This window comes from Drosophila eugracilis, unplaced genomic scaffold (genome assembly GCF_018153835.1).
Source record: "Drosophila eugracilis isolate 14026-0451.02 unplaced genomic scaffold, ASM1815383v1 contig_2105, whole genome shotgun sequence".
Classification (NCBI taxonomy): Eukaryota; Metazoa; Arthropoda; class Insecta; order Diptera; family Drosophilidae; genus Drosophila; species Drosophila eugracilis.
In genome coordinates, this window is record NW_024572984.1 from 99,897 (window position 1) to 116,791 (window position 16,895).

At 41.8% G+C, this 16,895-nt stretch overlaps 2 pseudogenes; both read left to right on the forward strand.

Moving 5' to 3' along the window:
* The first annotated feature begins 461 nt into the window (after nt 1-461).
* Nucleotides 462-7,960, forward strand: LOC121529936 (annotated as a pseudogene).
* Nucleotides 7,961-9,950: 1,990 nt separating this feature from the next.
* On the forward strand, nt 9,951-11,382 carry LOC108109340 (annotated as a pseudogene).
* The last annotated feature ends 5,513 nt before the right edge of the window (nt 11,383-16,895 follow it).

Genomic DNA, 16,895 nt, shown 5'->3' on the forward strand with positions numbered 1-16,895 from the left:
TGGTCATCTTGCGGGGGGCTTATCAGCATTTCCTTTGTTGTTTTAGTTCTTCTAGTTTTGCATGCGCTTTACTATCACTTTGTAGTTCATGGGCTTCTGGGAGCTATTTGTAGAATTTTTGTAGGCCGAAGCTTTGATAGTTAAGTTGGTACTTCTTGCTTTCGGCTTTCGGTTTTGTTGCGGAGTTTATTTAGATTTGATTTGAACTCGGAATATAATTTGGAAATTGAGCGGCCCAGATTTATTTATTCTAAAGCAATTAAAAACCGTGAGTTGCTCAACATTTTGGTGACCACGACGTGATCGCACCCCGTTTTGAATATTGTAATCAGTTTAAAAATGCCACGGAAACTCGTTGTTTTTATTGTAATAATCGTGCACTTATATTACATAACGCTGGATCTGCTGTTGCAAGCAGGGAAAGGATGCTGCGGAGACGAGCAGAGGTGACCTGTCAAGAAATGGAAGTCCTGCATCATAAGGTCGAGGCTGCTATGCGGAACGGAGGCTCAACCATTATCACCCTCGAATCAATGGAGAAGCTTCAGCGTATTCGATTCGCCACGGAGAAGCTAAATCATAGCGAAATCGGAAGTGATTTGTGTTAGACATTGTCTTAGCTAGCCATGAACGAGCACGTCGACATACAGCACACTCATGCTGCCCACTTTACGCTATTGGTTGGTACCAGTGGTGCTGGTATTTTACCCACTCCATACACGTCTGCTCCCTCATTGCCCCCGCTGCCGATGCCAACATTTTGCGGTGACTATGCCGAGTGGCCGGATTTCTACGCCATGTTTAAGACGACGATTGACAGCCATCCTCACTTGACAAGATGGAGAAACTCAGGCGGCTAATTACACGTCTGCGGGAGTAAGCCTTGGAGACTGTGAGAGCGGTGGAGCTTACTGACGCGAAATATGATGTTACCTTTAATCTTTTGCGCAAACATTTCAGTAATCGACGTTTTGTATTCCAGGCTCGCAGAGCGTTAATGTGGTCAAAACATTAATGTCTCCAACTGAAAGGTTCCCGCTTATGCGGTTTTGTCATATCCGAACTTCCATAGAGCGCAGCGGGTGGATTTGCTGATTGGAGCTAGCCTGTTTTTTGATCCGCTCTCAGTTGTGAAAATCCAACTAGGAGATTGTCTGCCTCTTGTGCAGAATACTCGCTTTGGATGGGTAGTTTCTAGATATGGTTTCACCCCAGAAACACATCGTGTAGCCGCTCCATCAGCGGTCCTCAGCCCCCTAAGTACCACCTTTCACTCTTGCGCGGCTGAAGAGGTTGAGCAGCAGAACTTCAACGATCGTCTACCCCCCTATATTGACCGTGTGCGTAGTTTGGAGACAGAGAATTCCCGACCAAGAGCTGAGCTGCTGGAGACGCGACGTCTTATGAAAGTACCCGTGACGAGATCGATAGCAAGCGTCTATGGGAAAATAACGAGGAGCTGAAGAACAGTCTGGACAAGAAAACCAAGGATTGCAGCATTGCTGATGGAAATGCCCGGCTTTAAGAGTTGCGTTTAATTGAGCTGAGCAAATTCAACCTGGCCAAAGCCGATCAGAAGAAGATTACTGATGAACTAAACGATATGACCAAGGAGTTGGATCGTTTTCGCAAGCAATTCAAGCGCACGGCTCTAAAGCAGGAGATACTGTCGCGTTTTGACTTGGAAAATAACATTCAAAGCCTGCGTGAGGAGCTGTCATTTAAGGATCAGATCCCCTCACAGGAGATCATGGAGTCGCGCCGCATCCACCAGACAGGGTAAAGCGAAATCGACGGACGCCTCAGCTTCGACTATTATGCCAAGTTGAAGCAGTCGCTGCCTCCTCCCAGTATGAGGAGCAGATTCATATGCTTCCTTCAGCGAGGGCGGTCTTTCGACCACCTTCAAGTTCCATCGTTCTGTGAAAAGTGATCCGTATAGCCGTACTAAAGACAGGAACGAAAGTTGGAACGACAAGGCGTGCCAAGGTGTCTAGGCTGTGTCTGCTGCCCCTCAAGGATTTTCTTGAATGGCAAGCCTTCAACGGGGTGAGGATATTGGGCCAAGAAGTTTGTTTTGATTATCTCAGCTTCTCATGCGCTTCACTGTTTTTTTTTTAGCGCATGGAGCTTTTGTAGCACTGCTGTAGCTCGAAGCTTTTATTGTTTAGGTGTACGTTTTGCATTCAGCTTGGTTTTGTTGCGGAGTTTATTTGGCTCTAATTTGCACTAGTAATACAAATTTGAAAATTGAGCTGCTCGGATTTTTTTTTACGCGACTCCCGTTGCTTGACGTGCAACCCACCTCCCGCCAAACCGACCGACCGATTAGTTTTGTGCTAATGGTTTACATGGATTACATACAATGTTATAAAGATCATTGTAGTTTGAACAAAGTACCCGAAATGGTTTATGTTGGGCAAAGTTCGAACTACAATGCTCTAAGGATAGAGGAATATAGTTTCTGGTAATCCTAAGGGGTACATCGATATTCAAGCGGCCTAGAAGGGCCTGGCTATCAATTTCACCCTTAAGAAGATTATGGGTAAAGACGACACAAAGCATCGTCATACGATTAGCGAGGGATGGAAAATTAATTAGTAAGAGTCTACTTTTATAAGAGGGAAGGTGTATGCTTGCATCCCAGTTGAGACCGCAGAGAGCAAATATTAAAAAATTCTTTTGGATGGATTCAATAAACCACTGATGAACCCTATACTGGGGGTCCCAAATACATCCATATTCCAGAATCGGACGAACTAAAGAAATAAAACATAGGGGTCGTTAAATTCCTTCGACCACCTTTTGATGAAACCAAACACTCCTCTAGCTTTATTAACCATAGAGGAAATAAGGTTGGAAAACTTTAGGTTTGCATCGAGTAAGATGCCAAGATCTTCAACCGCAATAATTCTTTCCAGAGCTACACCATGCAGAGTATAAATGGCAACTTTAGGTCTTAGGCGACAGAAGGTCATTGCTTTGCACTTAGAGCCATTAAGGTTTGATAAGTTTGCAGAGCACCAGTTTTAAAAGGTCAGATTGCAGTTTCACCTAGTAAGGAGGCATCGGTATAGTGCAGACAGAGTTTGACATCGTCTGCATACATAAGTACTAGGGACTCATTAACAACCAAGGGAAGGTCATTAATGAATTAAGTAAAAAGTAACGGACCAAGAGGGCTCCCCTAATGGACCCCGGCAGAAGCGTAGACTAAAGCTGACACTGAATGTTTAAAAAGGACTCGTTGCGTTCTGCCTGTGAGGTAACTGCTAATCCGACCCAGGAGATAAATAGGAAAACCGCTAAGATCGAGTTTTTCTAAAAGAAGGCCGTGATTCACGGAGTCAAATGCTTTACTGAATTCAGTGTAAATGACATCCGTCGGAAAATTATTTTGGAAACCAGTGATCACGAAGGATGTTAGGTCCAGAAGATTGGTAGTGGTAGACCGTTGTTTCATAAAGCCATGCTGGCATGAAGATATGACAGATCTACACTGGTGCTGCAAGTGAGGCACAAGAATTTTTTCGAAAAGTTTCCAAATTGCTGATAGTTTAGATATACCTCTGTAATTTACAGCATCCGATTTGTTCCCCTTCTTGTGAAGGAGAAAATTAAGGGACTCTTTTCAGATCTTTCCACATTCCGACAAGGTAGGTCTGGAAATAAAGTTAGACGGGGGGATATCATAAGCGTAAGTCTGCGCGTTTGTAAACGAAGGTGAATAGGTGGCTTGAAAAAACTGTGCAAAAAGATCGGCAATTTCCTGATCCGTGCTTGCAGTAGATTTTCCATACGATAGCAAAGACGGAATGGTTTTATATTAGATAACTATTAGCTAGTAGTTCTTAAGTATTTTTTAAAGATTCTTAACTTGATATTTTTATACCCGCTACTCTTGATCAGGATCAATAGCGAAGTCGATTGAGCCATGTCCGTCTGTCCGTCCGTCCGTCCGTCCGTCCGTCCGTCCGTCCATCCGTCCGTCCGTCCGTCCGTGTGTATGAACGCTGAGATCTCAGGAACTATAGCAGCTACAAACTTGAGATTAAACATGAATATTCTTGAGGTCCCGGGACAGCGCAAGTTTATTTCAGCATCCTGCCATGCCCACTCGAATGCCTACAAGTCGCGAAAAACTAAAATCGCTAAAATCTCGAGAACTATTAGAGATAGAAAGTTTGGATTAAACATGTAGATTTTTATGATAAGGCCTCACATGGGAGTGACGTCACTATCAGATACTCGACATGCTTTCTCCGACAATAGGTGTCGCTTGGGTAATTTCCACTAGCAAAATTAATATTTTAAAATTGTGTAAAAAAGTAACGGGTATCTTATAGTCGTGGCACTCGACTATAGCGTTTCCTCTTGTTTTGATTAGAAATGTGCCTTGTATACCAAGGGGGCTTATCCGCCATAGCCGGATACCGCAACGGAACAAAGCAATTAAAAATTAGGTTTAATGTACTTTAAAATATACCTAGAGCAGTCGACATATCGGTACATGCGTAAAAATCGGACCAGTCAAATTCTGAAATAAAGATATTAATTTTGTTAATGTCGGCTTTACCAAAACATAGAATTTTCTTATCAGCGTAGTTGTTCATAGGCTTAGTATCGATCGAAAGATCTAATGGTGGATGATATGGATCTTCAGGGTGTGTGAGAGGTGGATCTCTGTATATGGATACAGCGTCCGTATCAGAGAGGAAGCACAGATCGAGCAAACGACCTAAAGAATTCCCTATATGATAAATTTGAGCCAGTGACGTGACATAACATGCCAGCAGTAATGTCGTAATGCGACGTAGGTGTTAAAGCTATGGTGTTATCGTTCATGGACCAAGCCACCTGGGGTAAGTTGAAATCACCCAACACCACCAGCTGATCCATGTCCGATAACAATGAGAAGACAGACTGAATGGATGCTAGGTGCTGCTCATATGTCAAGGAATCGGACTTAGGCGGAATATAAGAGCAAGTGATATAAAAATTTAACCTAGAGAATGAAATTTTTACTGTGATAAATTCTAAGTCTCCAGCTTGAAGATTTAACACCTCGGAAACGAGATTAGAGTCCATTGAAATTAGGACCCCACCACCATTTCCGAGGGATCGCTCAAGCCTATATATTGTGTACCTACTGGGGAAAACTTCAGAATTAAGAATATCTGGATTCAGTAAACACAATGACCTGGGATGCAAACGACAAGCTTCTAAAAAAAAAGGAGGATCACATCAAACATGTCAACGAGATCCTAAGTCGTTCATATACTTTTTTCCGGAGAAAATCCACATATTTTTAAGAGAGAGTGAAATAGGTCCTTCAGGTTATATTAAAACTTCCCCAGAAATGGTACAAACCATTAGAATTTTTCGGCTCACGAAAACATTATATAGCTAGTTATTACATAAGTTTTGTAAGAAGGTTTGATATCATTACTCTTCAATCACAAAAAAAACAAGTGACAAAATACGGTCGGTTATACCCCAAATAGAATCAGGTGGCGGATGCTCTTTCTCGCAAAAATTTAAATGCGCTAGAAGATAGCTATGACTCTCTGACACTAATCACAGCGAAGAATCCCGGACATACACAATTAAAAGAACTGACCGGTAAATTGCCTTCTAAATCAAATTGTTATTGAAGAATCGCTGCACCCAACAATTAGAAACTATGCTCTATTCCAAAATAAAGTGAGACATATTATCTAGTTCACGAACAAGCGCTCTCTACTAAGAGTTGTCGTCAACGCATACATTGCGAACTTCCTGTTCCCACATTTTTTTAACACGCCGTGATTCAGAAATAAGTGATTCAGATAACAACAAAGCACATCGCGCGGGTCCATAGAACGTAAAACAGATACTATTGAACTACTCCTTTCCTAAAATGACTAGAACTGTTATTGAGGTAGTAACAAATTATAGAGTATCCACGAAAGGGAAATGCAATCGCCTTCCTGAAAAACAGGTTGGAAAATTACCGCTGTGGATAAGTTCTCAAAGTTTGCCTCTGTTCAACACACCAGCTCGTGGGCAATAATAGACAAAAAAATCATTGCTTGCATCATAACAATTCATTCTGTAATAGGTAAAGCCCTGTTGAAATTATTCATTCAACCCCCAACGAACTTGAAATAGAGACTAAAGAAAAAATTCAGCAGGCTCAGGAAAGGATCTAGAACACAAAAACATAAATAGCGCTTACAGAAGTTTTTTGGTAGAGACAAAGTTTGCTTTAAAACAATTAATTGTTAGGTAACAAGTTATCCCGGGTACAACGGATTTAATCAAAGAAAGAGTGGTCCATAAGGACAACCAACGATAGATTAAGTATAGATATTATTATAACCTTGTAACTAGTAGTGACGACAATAAAGCAAGAAAAAACGCTACAGTCAAGTGCCGCGACTATAACATTCCCGTTACTGTTTTTATTTTAAAAGATTTAATTTGCTAGTGGAAACGGACAAAGCGCCACCTTTTGTCAGAAAAACGTGATGGTAACGTCAATGTCCACGTAGGCCTTAAAACCTAGATTTCTTCATAAATAGCGAAATATGGTTCCGATTTGAAAAGTCTTTGGTAAGTCGATAGACATTGACAAAAAATATTATGCAAGGTCAACCGAAGACATACATTATAATATTATGGACTCCGCAATTTTCCGCTTTTTGTCTGATCTTTCTGATCTTTCATGGTCTTGAGCAAGATAATAGCGTAAAGCTCCAGAATATATTGCCCCTTGATGAAATATCGTAAGTTATTTTAAATAACCCGGTACATAACTTCAAATATTGTTTCATTTCACTTGTTATATTTATTTAAACTATTTTTATTTAAACTTGGAAGTGCCACTAACTAATTTATGTCTGGGTTGAGGAATGATACGATGAAGTCCGACGTCTTGCCCTCTGCTTCATTTGCTTCAAGTTACGTGTTATCGCCATCATCATGCCTTGTTATATCCTTGCGATCAATTACCCAGCACTGCATCAGTTCCAGCTGGGATCCTGCCAATAAGGCTGAAGTTGCGACCTTCCAGGCTCTGCCAGCTAACACATTTCAGTTTGCATTGAGGCAGTTGCGGCGACTCACATCGCAGAGCGTTATCCGAACTTCCACAGAGCGCAGCGGGTGGATTTGCTTATTGGAGCTAGCCTGTTTTTTGATCTGCTCTCAGTTGGGCAAATCCAACTAGGGGACTGTCTGGCTCTTGTGCAGAATACGCGCTTTAGATGGATAGTTTCCGGAGATAGTTGCACCCCAGGGAAACATCGTTTAGCCGCTCCATCAGCGGTCCTCAGCCCCCTAAGCACCACCTCACTCAAGGCTCTAAAGCAGGAGACGCTGTCGCGTTTTGACTGGGAAAATACCATTCAAAGCCTGCCTGAGGAGCTGTCATTTAAGGATCAGATCCACTCACAGGAGATCACTGAGTCGCGCCGCATCCACCAGAGTTGAAGCAATCGCTACAGGAGCTTCGCTCCCAGTATAAGGAGCAGATGCATATTCTTCCTATACAAGGGGCTGCTGCACCCTCAACCAACTCTACGCACAAGTCCATCGAAGAGTTGCTCTCGAATCGTGTTCGTATTGACGGTCTAAATGCCAAGACTCACGATTTTGAGCTCGTACGTGAATTGGAGCAGGAACTAGAGGCGGCCCAGCTCGAGAAGGAGCTTATTCGACTGCGCGAAGAGATAAGCGATCAATTGCAGAAATACCAGGACTTCATGGACATCAAGGTCTCACTGGATTTGGAAATCGCTGCCTACGATAACGACTACAATGTGTCAGCTAGTGCCAAATGAAATGTGGAGAACAAAAAGATCGATCCTGAAGGCACGTTCGTGAAGCATAAGGGAACAATAAGGGCAACGATGAGGTGGCCCTTGTATGCTGGCAGCTGCAGCGTTTTGATCAGGATTTGATTCGTTTTGGAAATTGAGCGGCCCCGATTTATTTATTCTAAAGCTATTAAAAACTCTCAGTTGCTCAGCACTTGTTCATCTTGCATTCGGCGTGGTTTGATTGCGGAGTTGATTTGGTTTTGATTTGAACTCAGTATAAAATTTGGAAATTGAACTGCCCCGCAACAATTCTACAGCAATTAAAAACTCTTAGTTGCTCAACAACGTCAAAGCAAAAATTTGTTATGTCTATTATAGATGACGTCATAATTATTTAATACTTTTTTTAAAAAAAAGGAGGATCACATCAAACATGTCGACCAGATCCTAAGTCATTTATGTACTTGTTCCAGAGAAAATCCAAATTTTTTTTATGAGATAGTGAAATAGGTCATTCAGCCTCTATTAAAACTTCCCCAGAAATGGTAGAAACCATTAGAAACTTTCGGCTCACGAATACATTATATAGCTAGTTATTAAAATACGGATTTAAAAATCACAAAGCCCTGACAGCAAATAATACGGTCGTTTATACCCCTGCACATAGAATCAGGTGGCGGATGCTCTTTCTCGCAAAAATTTAAATGCGGACATACACAATTAAAACAACTGATAGACCGGTATATTGCCTTGTAAGTCAAATTGTTATTGAAGAATCGCTGCACCCAGCAATTAGAAAATATGCTCTATTCCAAAATATAGTGAGACATTTTATCTAGTTCACGAAAAAGGGCTCTCTACTACATCTCCTAAGAGATGTCGTAAAGCCAGTCGTCTTCAACGCATACTTTGCTAGCTTCCTGTTCCCACATTTTTTTAACACGCCGTGTTTCAATTCACAGCTATTGTAACGTAACCAACAAACCGGAACAACTCGAGTTGTTCCAACTCTGTTCCAACAACAAAGCACATCGCGCGGGTCCATAGAACGTAAAACAAATACTATTGAACTACTCCTATCCTAAAATGACTAGAACTGTTATTGAGGTAGTAACAAATTATAGAGTATCCACGAAAGAGAAATGCAATCGCCTTCCTGAAAAACAGGTTGGAAAATTACCGCTGTGGATAAGTTCTCAAAGTTTGCCTCTGTTCAACACACCAGCTCGTGGGCAATAATAGACAAAAAAATCATTGCTTGCATCATAACAGTTCATTCTGTAATAGGTAAAGCCCTGTTGAAATTATTCATTCAACCCCCAACGAACTTGAAATAGAGACTAAAGAAAAAATTCAGCAGGCTCAGGAAAGGATCTAGAACACAAAAACATAAATAGCGCTTACAGAAGTTTTTTGGTAGAGACAAAGTTTGCTTTAAAACAATTAACTGATAGGTAACAAGTTATCCCGGGTACAACGGATTTAATCAAAGAAAGAGTGGTCCATAAGGACAACCAACGATAGATTAAGTATAGATATTATTATAACCTTGTAACTAGTAGTGACGACAATAAAGCAAGAAATAACGCTACAGTCAAGTGCCGCGACTATAACATTCCCGTTACTGTTTTTATTTTAAAAGATTTAATTTGCTAGTGGAAACGGACAAAGCGCCACCTTTTGTCAGAAAAACGTGATGGTAACGTCAATGTCCACGTAGGCCTTAAAACCTAGATTTTTCTTAAATAGCGAAATAATGTTCCGATTTGAAAAGTCTTTGGTAAGTCGATAGACATTGACAAAAAATATTATGCAAGGTCAACCGAAGACATACATTATAATATTATGGACTCCGCAATTTTCCGCTTTTTGTCTGATCTTTCTGATCTTTCATGGTCTTGAGCAAGATAATAGCGTAAAGCTCCAGAATATATTGCCCCTTGATGAAATATCGTAAGTTATTTTAAATAACCCGGTACATAACTTCAAATATTGTTTCATTTCACTTGCTATATTTATTTAAACTATTTTTATTTAAACTTTGAAGTGCCACTAACTAATTTATGTCTGGGTTGAGGAACGATACGATGAAGTCCGACGTCTTGCCCTCTGCTTCATTTGCTTCAAGTCTGGGCACTTAGCCCGTGGATGGTCATCCTCACGCTGCCCAACGTGTTATCGCCAACATCATGCCCTGTTATATCCTTGCGACCCAGCACTGCTTCAGATCCAGCTAGGATCCTGCCAATAAGTCTGAAGTTGCGACTTTTCAGGCTCTGCCAGCTAACACATTTCAGTATGCATTGAGGCAGTTGCGGCGACTCACATCGCAGAGCGTTATCCGAACTTCCACAGAGCGCAGCGGGTGGATTTGCTTATTGGAGCTAGCCTGTTTTTTGATCTGCTCTCAGTTGGGCAAATCCAACTAGGGGACTGTCTGCCTCTTGTGCAGAATACGCGCTTTGGATGGGTAGTTTCCGGAGATGGTTGCACCCCAGGGAAACATCGTGTAGCCGCTCCATCAGCGGTCCTCAGCCCCCTAAGCACCACCTTCAACTCCTGCGCGGCTGAGGAGGTTGAGCAGCAGAACATGAACGAGCGTCTGACCTATAATGACCGTATGCGGAATTTGGAGACAGAGAATTCCCGAGAATTCGACGACTAATATCAAGAACATGTTAGAGGCTGAGCTGCTGGAGACGCGTCGTGTTATGAAAGTACCCGTGACGAGATCGATAGCAAGCGTCTGTGGGAAAAGAACGAGGAGCTGAAGAACAGTCTGGACAAGAAAACCAAGGAGTGCAGCATTGCTGAAGGAAATGCCCGGCCTTACGAGTTGCGTTTAATTAACTGAGCAAATTCAACCTGGCAAATGCCGATCAGAAGAAGATTACTAATGAACTAAACGATATGACCAAGGAGTTGGATCGTTTTCGCAAGCAGTTCGAGGACACACGCAAGGCTCTAAAGCAGGAGACACTGTCGCGTTTTGACTGGGAAAATACCATTCAAAGCCTGCGTAAGGAGCTGTCATTTAAGGATCAGATCCACTCACAGCAGATCACTGAGTCGCGCCGCATCCACCAGAGTTGAAGCAGTCGCTACAGGAGCTTCGCTCCCAGTATAAGGAGCAGATGCATATTCTTCCTATACAAGGGGCCGCTGCACGCTCAACCAACTCTACGCACAAGTCCATCGAAGAGTTGCTCTCGAATCGTGTTCGTATTGACGGTCTAAATGCCAAGACTCACGATTTTGAGCTCGTACGTGAATTGGAGCAGGAACTAGAGGCGGCCCAGCTCGAGAAGGAGCTTATTCGACTGCGCGAAGAGATAAGCGATCAATTGCAGAAATACCAGGACTTCATGGACATCAAGGTCTCACTGGATTTGGAAATCGCTGCCTACGATAACGACTACAATGTGTCAGCTAGTGCCAAATGAAATGTGGAGAACAAAAAGATCGATCCTGAAGGCACGTTCGTGAAGCATAAGGGAACAATAAGGGCAACGATGAGGTGGCCCTTGTATGCTGGCAGCTGCAGCGTTTTGATCAGGATTTGATTCTTTTTGGAAATTGAGCGGCCCCGATTTATTTATTCTAAAGCTATTAACAACTCTTAGTTGCTCAACACTTGTTCATCTTGCATTCGGCGTGGTTTGATAGCGGAGTTGATTTGGTTTTGATTTGAACTCAGTATAAAATTTGGAAATTGAACTGCCCCGCAACAATTCTACAGCAATTAAAAACTCTTAGTTGCTCAACAACGTCAAAGGAAAAATTTGTTATGTCTATCATAGATGACGTCATAATTATTTTATACATTTTTTAAAAAAAAAGGAGGAACACATCAAACATGTCGACGAGATTCTAAGTCATTTATGTACTTTTTCCAGAGAAAATCCAATTTTTTTTAAGAGATAGTGAAATAGGTCCTGCAGGCTCTATTAAAACTTTCCCAGAAATGGTAGAAACCATTAGAAACTTTCGGCTCACGAATACATTATATAGCTAGTTATTAAAATACGGATTTAAAAATCACATAAATGCGGACATACACAATTAAAACAACTGACAGACCGGTATATTGCCTTGTAAGTCAAATTGTTATTGAAGAATCGCTGCACCCAGCAATTAGAAACTATGCTCTATTCCAAAATATAGTGAGACATTTTATCTAATTCACGAAAAAGGGCTCACTACTACATCTCCTAAGAGATGTCGTAAAGCCAGACGTCGTTAACGCATACAATGCGAACTTCCTGTTCCACATTTTTTTAACACGCCGTTATTCAGAAATTCCCCCAACAGTCTTTAGGTATTCACAGCTATTGTAACGTAACCGACAAATCGGAACAACTCGAGTTGTTCCAACTCTGTTCCAACAACAAAGCACATCGCGCGGGTCCATAGAACGTAAAACAAATATTATTGAACTTCTTCTGTCCTAAAATGACTAGAACTGTTTTTAAGGTAGTAACAAATTATAGAGTATCCACGAAAAGGAAATGCAATCGCCTTCCTGAAAAACAGGTTGATTTTTTTTTTGCTACAGACGGAAAATAACCGCTGTCGATAGGTTCTCAAAGCTTGCCTCTGTTCAACACCTCAGCTCGTGGGCAATAATAGACAAAAAAATCATTGCTTGCATCATAAATTATTCATTTAACCCCCAACGAACTTTAAATATTCATATAAAAAAAATTAAGCAGGCTCAGGAAAGGAACTAGAACACGTAAAAATAAGTAGGGCTTACAAAAGTTTTTGTTAGAGACAAAGTTTGTTTAAAAAAATTAACTGTTAGGTAACAAGTTATCGCGGTACCATCGGTTTTAATCAAAGAAAGAGTGGTCCATAAGGACAACCAAGAATAGATTAAGTATAGATGTTATTATAACCTTGTAACCTCAGCTAATATAATTTTCCGACACTTGCGTGGATGAAACATCATTAACGACAAAGTTCCCAAAAAAAACATATGGAACTAGTAGTGACCACAATAAAGCAAGAAAAAAAACGCTACAGTCAAGTGCCGCAACTATAACATACCTGTTACTGTTTTTATTTTATAAGATTCATTTTGCTAGTGGAAATGGACAAAGTGACACCTTTTGTCAGAAAAACGTGATGGTGACGTCAATATCCATGTGAGCCCTTATAACCCGCATTTCTTTAGTTTTGCATTTATTTATTGAATCTAGCCATAATTTTGAAACTAACAATAAGTTGTCGAATCTTAACATTAAAATTTAACTAACAGTATACGAAGACTGCATTCTGGTTGCTCGCCCCTTAGGTCGGTCGCTGGGTGGGTAGGTCATTGCGACGAAGGCGTGATTGGTTGCTCAACCTTGTTAGGCCTCTCGCCAGGTGGTTAGGGTGCACCGATAGATTGGTGAAGTACTTTACCTTCTGTTCTGCGATCACTTCTTTGACTGGTAGAATGTTAAAGTACCACGGTGCCCTTGGTGATTGTTCTCAAGATCTTCGACTGAACTCTTTGAACAATGTCAATGTTGCTATTGCTGGCGTTCCCCCATAACTGGGAGCCTTACATCCATATAGGTTTTAGTACCGAGTTGTACAGCATGATTCAAGGCTAAGAGGTGACCGGGCGTTGATAAGCCAATGAAGGCTGCTGGCTTTAAGCTTTAGGTGTGTTCTTTTGGCTTCAATGTGCCGGCGGCATGTGAGTCTTCTGTCGAGATGTACTCCTAGGTATGTTACTTCGTTTGCTTGTGGGAGTAGAGTGTTGTTTAACGTAATCGGCGGGCAGTTTTGCCTGTTCAGAGTGAACATAACGTGTTTGCATTTTAGTTCGTTCGCTTTAATTCGCCAATCTGATAGCCATTTTTCAACATTGACCATATGACGAGCTAGCTGCGCAGTTGCTTGAATCGGGCATTTAGAGCGGGTAAGAATAGCTGTGTCATCGGCAAACGTAGATGTTGTTAGTCGTGTGCTTGTCGGGATGTCTGCTGTGTAGAGGACATATAGTGTTGGCCCTAGCACGCTACCTTGAGGAACTCCAGCTCCAACAGTGTAATCATCAGATATAGTAGTGTTGCACCTCACAACAAATTTTCTGTCGTGAAGGTAAGACTCTAAAATCTTGTGGGTGCTGCAGGGGAGCATTGTCTTGGTCTTGTACATCAGACCTTCTAGCCAGACTCTACCAAATGCTTGAGAGACATCTAAAAATATGGCAGTACAGTACTCTCGTTTTTCGAAAACGTTTCGAATTTATGATGTTATGCGGTTGACGTGCTCAATTGTTCCATGCTTTTCACGAAAGCCAAATTGGTGTGACGGGATTCCTTCCTGGATTCTCAGGTATGTGTTTATCCGAGTCATTAGGCATTTTTCAAAGAGTTTAGATAGGCAAGAGAGTAGGCTTATAGGTATATATGACGTGGGGATAGTGTGGTCTTTCCCCGGCTTTGCTATCATTATTATAATTGACTTTTTCCATCTCACTGAAAAGTGGCCAAGTTTTGCGACGGCATTAAAGAGCTGGGTGAGAGTGCAAACGGCGCAGTATGGGAGCTCAATGATCATATTGGGAGTTATGAGGTCGCAGCCCGGGGATTTTTTGCGGATTCAGTTGTCTTTTGATGATGTTTACGATTTCGTTTGGGCGAAACTAAGTAATCTAATAGGCATCACGGTTTCTTTCGGTGAGCTCAGAGTTGGGTGCGGTGAGTGTTTTGTACTATAAGTGGACAATTGCTCAATGTAGCGGAGGTGGATATATGTTTCTTCTTGCTGTAGAGCTTGAGCAAGTTTACGTGAGGCATGTTTTAAGCTTTGCTTAGCAGATGGCGATCTGTGAAATTGCCATTCTAGCCGTAAACATCGCTTTTCGAGGACGAGGTGTTCGATTTGTAGATTTGTCTTCTTTTGATTGCATTGTGTGTTAATAGTATGAGGTGTTGAAACTCGAGCTGCAGAGACGAGTACAGATTCCAGTGAATTAACAAAACTGTCTACGTTGGCTTCATCGCTGAGGTGAGGACTTAGCTCACTGTGTGAGCTAATATACTTCCTGTACTTAAGCCAATTGGTTTTATGTGAGGTCAGTTTTAATGGGTGATCCCATGTTCCTGGATGTCGGAGTAGAGTAAAAAGGACAGGCGAGTGATCAGATGAAAGATCCGAAAGGCATTCGGCGCTTATCATGTTTTTAGGAATATATTTGGTAATCGCAAAGTCTATTAAATCGGATAGTTTCTTTGGGTCTGCCGGCCAGTATGTTGATGTGCCAGAAGAAACGTAGTCGAGCTTGTTCTTGGCTTTGATAATTGCATTATAGAGCTGCTTTCCTTTTGGAGTCACGAGACCAGATCCCCAGTGTGTGTGCTTGGCATTGTAGTCTCCTGCTGCTATGAAATGGTCTCCGAGTGAGTAGAAAAACTGCATAAACTCATCTTCGGCTATGGTGAAGCGTGGGGGGCAGTATACGGCGGCTAGCGTTAATTGCTTGCCAATATTTAGGTGTATATTTATGGAGGTGGCCTGTAGGTAGTTTTTAGTAAATTTCGTATGATAATGGTGCTTAATACGGCTTCTGATTAAAATTTCAGTCCTGCCGTGTGCTTTACCATCTGGATGGTTTGTTCCATAGAATGAATATCCTCGTAGTTGGAAATTGTATCTGTTTGTAAAATGTGTTTCTGAAAGCAGCATTACGTCGATTTGATTGTCTAGTAGGAATGGCGCTAACTCGAGTTTATGCTGCGAAACGCCGTTAGCGTTCCACGTAGATATTCGTAGGGAAGTCATTATTTGGATTGTTGTGAAACCAGCATTTGTATTAATAGATTTTGATTTCGCATCATTTCTTGCATTGTTGTATGCATAAACGACAAAAACTCCGTAAGGCTTTGTTGTAGACTGCATATCATAGCTTCAAAGTTACTTTTTGGGTGCTCCGGCGGTTGATGCTGCTGAGCCGTGTTCGGTTGCTGGTATGCTGATTGCGGCAATGAGCTTTTTGATGCTGGGGTAGCCAGTCCTGATTTTAAAGCACTTGCGTATGTAACATTTTTGGCAGTGTTTATGGGTCTTAGTGAGGATTTGGCTGCAGCCGAGAAGAAGACTTCAGGGTTTGCTATCAACTGTTTATTTTGGGTGCGGGCGGTAATTCCCCTCTGGTGGATACGACTTTTCAGGTCCTTATAAACTGGGCAACCACTATAATTAGCAGTATGATTTTTGCAGCAGTTGCCGCACTTTTTCGAGTTGTGGTCATCTTTGATCGCTGGGCAGTGTGCGGAGACATAAAGCTCACCACAAACTACACACACCGGGCGCAGTTTACAGTAAGACCTTGTATGGACAAATTCTTGGCAGTTCGCTCATTGTACCGGGCCATTCCGTTTGTGCGGCTCCTCAACTGTAATTCTGCGGTGCAGCAGGAACTGAAGATTGTATGTAGGGTGCACTTCGTATTTCTTCAGCGGCTTATTTCTGGTTCTAGCTCAACCTTAAGAGTGGCTGCGGCTTTCTATTCCTGTTAAGGATATTGAAGACTGTCTTAGCGCTAAATCCCCTCTCTTGCAGCGCCTTTGTTATCTCTGCAGGCGATACTTCGGAGTCTATGCCCTTAAGTACGACTTGCAGGGCCTTGCTGCTTTTTAGCTGATACGTGTAAAAGTTCTTTTTTTTGTCGGTGTGATATTTCGATAATACTCTGCAATCTGTTGCCCCTTACGAGTAGTATTATGTGGAAGTTGTCCTTGCCCATAAGTTCTATAATTTTGTTGACAAGAACGTTGGAACTTTTTTCTCGTATGTAAATTGGCGGGGGCTTAGGCTTCTGTTTTTTGACATCAGTAGATTCGGCATTATCCTCATAATCTGCCAAGATTTTAAAACGGCTTGAGTTCGTGGGCGTTTCTATTTAATGGGCTTAGCTTCCTTTTGATTTGGATGTAGCTATCCATACCAGCCTGCAAAACCGGCTTAATATTTTCTTTGTTTTTGTTCTCTTTTTCGGGCACAGCGGCAGAAGTATTAATGCTTGCGCTGCTAGTTGATGACGTCGTTACAGTTGCGGTTGTTGTTGTTGTTACGGTTGACGTTGTCAAAGAA